Source organism: Silene latifolia, chromosome 1 (assembly GCF_048544455.1).
Source record: "Silene latifolia isolate original U9 population chromosome 1, ASM4854445v1, whole genome shotgun sequence".
NCBI lineage: Eukaryota > Viridiplantae > Streptophyta > Magnoliopsida > Caryophyllales > Caryophyllaceae > Silene > Silene latifolia.
Window position 1 is genome coordinate 176,867,856 of NC_133526.1, and position 5,687 is coordinate 176,873,542.

Consider the following 5,687-nt stretch of genomic DNA (forward strand, 5'->3'; position numbering starts at 1 on the left):
TGATCGAGCGAGGAGCGTTCGGCACCTTGGTGCAGGCCTGGAGGGATATTGCGAAGAGGAAGCTTCGGGCTAACCTCAGTCTCGTCCGAGCGTTCTTGGACCGGTTTTGGGACACGACCTCCACGTTTCACATGCCTTTTTGTGAGGTTGGGGTCACGTTGGAGGACTACGACATGATTTCTGGTCTGCCGTGTGGGACTGAGGGGGTGGAGTGGCCAGAGACGGCCATGAGGGTTGACTCGGCGGAGGCCAGGAGGCTGATCGGCTGGAACTTGGCGCCGAAGGCGGCTACGGTACCTGTCTTGGTGCCTAGTTCTTACGTTCGAGACTACTGATGCGTGTATTTTATATAAGGTTTTTACCTCATTTTTACACGCATTTCTGTACTTTTTATGTGGCATCTAGCTAAAAATAACTCCGAATATTCTACTTTGGTTCGTTTTGTGTAAGTTGCAGGAATAAACCAAAGAGGAGCTAAATCGAGCCTAAACTCGTCCCATTTGCATGCATTTATGGAGAACAAGAAGTCGGAGCTTGGAATTTATCACTTTGAAGACGCGTGAGCTGGTTTCGGAAGGTGTCATAGTGTCTAACGTGCCAAAATAGCTCGATCGACTACTTTTCTAGTCGATCGAATGCTTTATATACTGAAGGTTACTCGATCGAGCAGTTCGAGTATTCAGTCGAGAAGACATTACAAGGAGTTACTCGATCGAGTGGTTTATTTCTACTCGATCGAGGGGTTTGACGCTTAGTTGCTCGATCGAGTGGTTTATTTCCACTCGATCGAGTGATTTCGCCTGTAATAGAGTTTTTTCCGCCTATTTTCGTATGGGCTTTTATAATTAGGCTATGGATTAGGTTTTGAGGAGGATTTTCGTGTACTACTAAATACAGTAGACTGCGTAACTCTCTCCTCATTCATTTTTGACTCCATCATTTTTCCTACTGTGTCTTGGATTTTACTCTCTTTCTACCCTTTTGCTACTCGGATTCAGATTTGTGATCGGTACTATTACTCCTTTTTAATTCCTAAATCTTAATTGTTGTTTTATCTCTCTTTGATTGCTTTCATCATTACCTTATTCGATCCTTGTTAGTTTTATTAATATGTTTAATTCCTATTATCTATATGTTATTGTTGTTGATTCAATAGTGATGCATAGCTAATTTCCCCTGCTAAGACTAGGGGATCCATGATTATGAAGGGATAGTGATTGAATTATTAGGTTAATGCTGGTATAGTCCTTGTTGTTAATCGCTACACTTATTTGTATATGTGTAATTGAGTCGACGCAATTAGGTATTTAAATCATAGTAAACCTTGACCTAGACCGGAAGGTTGGGAAGGGCGAGACTTGTAGCGAACATTAGGGCGCTGTAGTGAGGGCGGAAGCTAAGCTATTTGTGCTTTAGGGCGAATTGAGACCGGAAGGAGATATTCACTGCACCTCGGACCATACTTGCATTGACCTGAGACCTAAATTACTTGACCGAATGATCATGGTGAACCGTCTGTCTTAGCTACTTTCTTTATCTGCTTAATCCTTTTTCTCTGCCTTTTTCTCTTTCTCATCCTCATTAGTTTAGAACAACAACCCAATTAAAACCCCCATTTGGTTACTGTGACGAACTTAGACAAAGCTGACATTTTCCCATCTCCCTGTGGAGATCGACCCGACTTCCCTAGCTGAATTAGTTAGAGCCAGTTGGTTATTTTTGATAGGTATACGACTGCCCTGTCAAATTTTGGCGTCGTTGTCGGGGAGGTGGCGCAATTTTGTTGCTTTATTTGAGTTTGTCTTTTGTCTCAAGGGATTTATTCCTTGAGACTGATCTCATCTTTACGAAGTTTTTGATTAGTCTTGCAGGTTATCTGTTCTATAAGAGAACATCGTCACACCTGCTCTGCTTTGTAAACTCTATCTGCCAGAATGCCGAATATAGCCAGCCATTCAGAGCCCAATGTGGATTCCCTTCCAAAAGGTTTCTTACTACCCACTACTGAGTCGGGAACCTTTGGAATCCACCCATCTTACATACAGCTGGTTGAGAGAAATCTCTTTAGGGGGGTACCTGAAGAAGATCCATGCACGCATATAGAGCTGTTTACGGAGTATTGCTCTACCATTCCTCTTGCTGCTGGGGTGACACAGGACAAAGTGAAGGGAGTTCTTTTCCCCTTCTCTTTAGCTGATGATGCCCGGGAATGGTTGAGGGATCTTGATAGGGAGGCAGCCGGTGTAACCGACTGGAGTTCTCTTGCTTTAGCCTTTTACAGGCGATATTTACCACCGCAGCGCACTAATGCGTTGAGAGCTCAGATTTCTTCTTTTGAGCAATTGTCTACTGAAGATTTAGATGGGGCTTGGACTAGGTTCAAGAAGCTTGTCCGTTCTGTGCCTCACCACGGTTTCAAGCGTTGGTTCCTTTGTACTCAGTTTTACAACGGACTATATGGAAACCAAAGATCTATTCTTGATAGTGTAGCTAGGGGGAGATTCACTAAAAATGTGGAAGATGATCAAGGGTGGTGTCTTATTGAAGAGATGGCTATCCATGTTGCGGAATATGGAAATCCCCGAGGTAGTAGGCAAGTTAATGAGTTGGTGGTAGCTGTAGTGGAAAGTCCAAGCGAAAGTCTAGGTAATGTGGAGATTACGGAAGCTATAGGTGAGAGTGCACAGGTTTGTTCAATTACTGAGCACGTGGAGATATGCGGTAGATGTGGCATGGAGGGGCATGACCCTATTGATTGTCTAGCAAGTATAGAGCGCGTCCCTACTTATCAGAAATACAAGCAAGGGGTCCCTTTTTCTCAATTATATGAAGAAATGAAGAATGTTTCTACTCTTTCTACGCCGGCGCCGCAACCGGCCTCTCCTTCTTCAAACGAGGAAATTGCCGAACTGAAGTCCTTGATGTTGAACTTAAGAAAACAGTTTGGGGAGAAATGCAATAGGAATGAAACCGTTATAGTGGATTTGAGAGAACAAGTCGCGCAGTTAACACTCGCGAAAGACCAAGCCAACAATCCACCGACATGCGACCCAGTTAATGCTACGAATCTCCAAGGTGGCCTTATTCACAAGGGGCCAAAAGTACCAGAAGACGGGGTTGTGACAGCTGAAAATACCCCGGAAGATGATTTTGATGAGTTTTTGGACGAAATCTTTGCTGCGTGTTGTCCAGACACTCGATCGAGTGAAAATTCTACTCGATCGAGTGAAATAATCCATCCCATTACTCGATCGAGGGAAAAAAGTGGTCGATCGAGTAGTGCCCAATTTGCAGATGGTCGATCGAGTGATATTCTTACTCGATCGAGTAAAACAATTGAACAAAATCACTCGATCGAGTGAAGAAAGTGATCGATCGAGTAAGCCAGAAAAAGGAATCACTCGATCGAGTGAAGAAAATGTTCGATCGAGTAAATGCCAACATGAAACCACTCGATCGAGTGAAGAAAGTACTCGATCGAGTACCAGAAGCAGCGGAGACCCTATTTTGGTATCTAATTCCGCTACCGTGTCATCTCCCCCTGCTGTGGAGACGTCACGCACTGATAAAGGTAAAGAGAAAGTCGCGGGTTCACTCATTGCTACCAGAGTACCCTTTCCAAGGCGTCTAAAGGACGCGAAGGTCGAGCGACAATACAATAAGTTTGTGGACGTTGTGAAGAACCTCCAGGTAACTGTCCCTTTTACCGAACTTGTTAGCCAGGTACCTACTTACGCTAAATTTATGAAAGACATTGTGACGCGTAAGAGAGAGCTAAGTGAATTTGAGACGGTTTCATTTATGGAAGAGTCTAGTAATTTACTTTTAAATAAGGCTCCACCTAAAATGAAAGACCCGGGTAGCTTCTCTATTACCTGTATTATAGGCAATGTAGTTATTGATAAGGCTCTTTGTGATTTAGGAGCCAGCGTCAGTGTCATGCCCCTATCTGTCTGCAAGAAATTGAATATGGGCCATCTTAAATTGACTAATATTACCCTACAGATGGCTGATAGATCTGTTAGGAGACCCTTGGGTGTCTTAGAGGACGTGCCTGTGAAAATAGGCAAGTTCTTTATACCAGTAGACTTCATTGTTTTAGACATAGCTGAGGACACCTGGACCCCAATTATATTAGGAAGACCTTTCCTTTGTACAGCTGGGGCCATTATTGATGTCAAACAAGGGCGTTTGACTCTTGCAGTAGGGGATGACGCGATCACTTTTAGCCTGCCTAACACTTTGGCTCGGCCAATGATAGAGGATACTTGTTATTCGGTTGATATTATTGACGAGTCTATTTATGACTTCTAGTCGGGTTCTTTTATGAAGGACCCACTAGAAGCTCTTATGCTTTTGGATGAGTGTGCAAATAACCCAGATGACGATGACGCTGTGATGGATTTGCTTATAGATGATTTAGATGAGTGCGAACTCACCGACGCTGAGGGAGAGCAAGTGGAACAGATGATTAGTACCCTTTGCTACATTGAGGTAAAGGTACCTGAGCGTAAGCCTCTCCCCTCTCATCTAAAATATGTTTTATTAGACGATACTGAGCAATATCCAGTCATTGTTAGTGCTAAGCTTGATAATGATCAGCTAACTTCTTTATTAGCTGTGCTTAAGAAAAACAGGAAAGCATTGGGTTATTCTTTGGACGATATCAAGGGGATTAGTCCCGATATTTGTATGCACAAGATAGAGCTGGAGGAAGATCACAAACCTTGCAGGCAGAGTCAGCACAGACTGAACCAGAAGATGCAAGATGTTGTGATGGCTGAGGTAATGAAGCTGCTCGACGCAGGTATTATCTATTCTGTTGGTCATTCTAAATGGGTGAGTCCAGTGCAGGTAGTCCCGAAGAAAGGAGGGACTACCGTGGTTAAGAATGACAAAATTGAGTTAATACCCACTCGAGTAGTGACTGGTTGGCGGATGTGTATAGATTACAGACAACTGAATGCCGCCACCAAGAAAGATCACTTTCCCCTTCCTTTTATTGATCAAATGGTAGAAAGGTTAGCTTCTCATAAGTTTTTCTGCTATTTAGACGGGTATTCAGGGTTCTTTCAGATCCCTATTCACCCAGACGATCAAGCTAAGACTACATTTACTTGTCCTCAAGGCGTGTTTGCCTATCGCAGGATGCCTTTTGGTTTATGTAATGCCCTTGCCACCTTCCAAAGGTGCATGATGGGGATATTTTCAGCGTATATTGAGTCTATTATGGAAGTTTTCATGGACGACTTCAGTGTTTTTGGAAGTGATTTTTCTCACTGTCTGTCTAACCTTGATAAAGTGTTGCAGCGCTGCATTGAGGTTTATCTCGTGCTTAACTGGGAGAAGTGCCATTTCATGGTCAACGAGGGAGTTGTCTTAGGGCACTTAGTTTCTGATAGGGGAATAGAAGTTGATAAAGCAAAAGTGGAAGTGATTCAGCAATTACCTTCTCCTATTAATGTCAAAGGAGTGAGAAGCTTGCTTGGTCACGCCGGTTTTTATCGCCGGTTTATCAAGGATTTCTCAAAAATTGCTAAACCACTTACACAGCTGCTACTTAAGTATGCCCCTTTTGTGTTTACTTATGAGTGTCTTTCTGCTTTTCACAGGTTAAAGCAGGCTTTGGTCTCTGCGCCGATCATACAGCCTCCCGACTGGGACTTGCCGTTTGAGATAATGTGTGA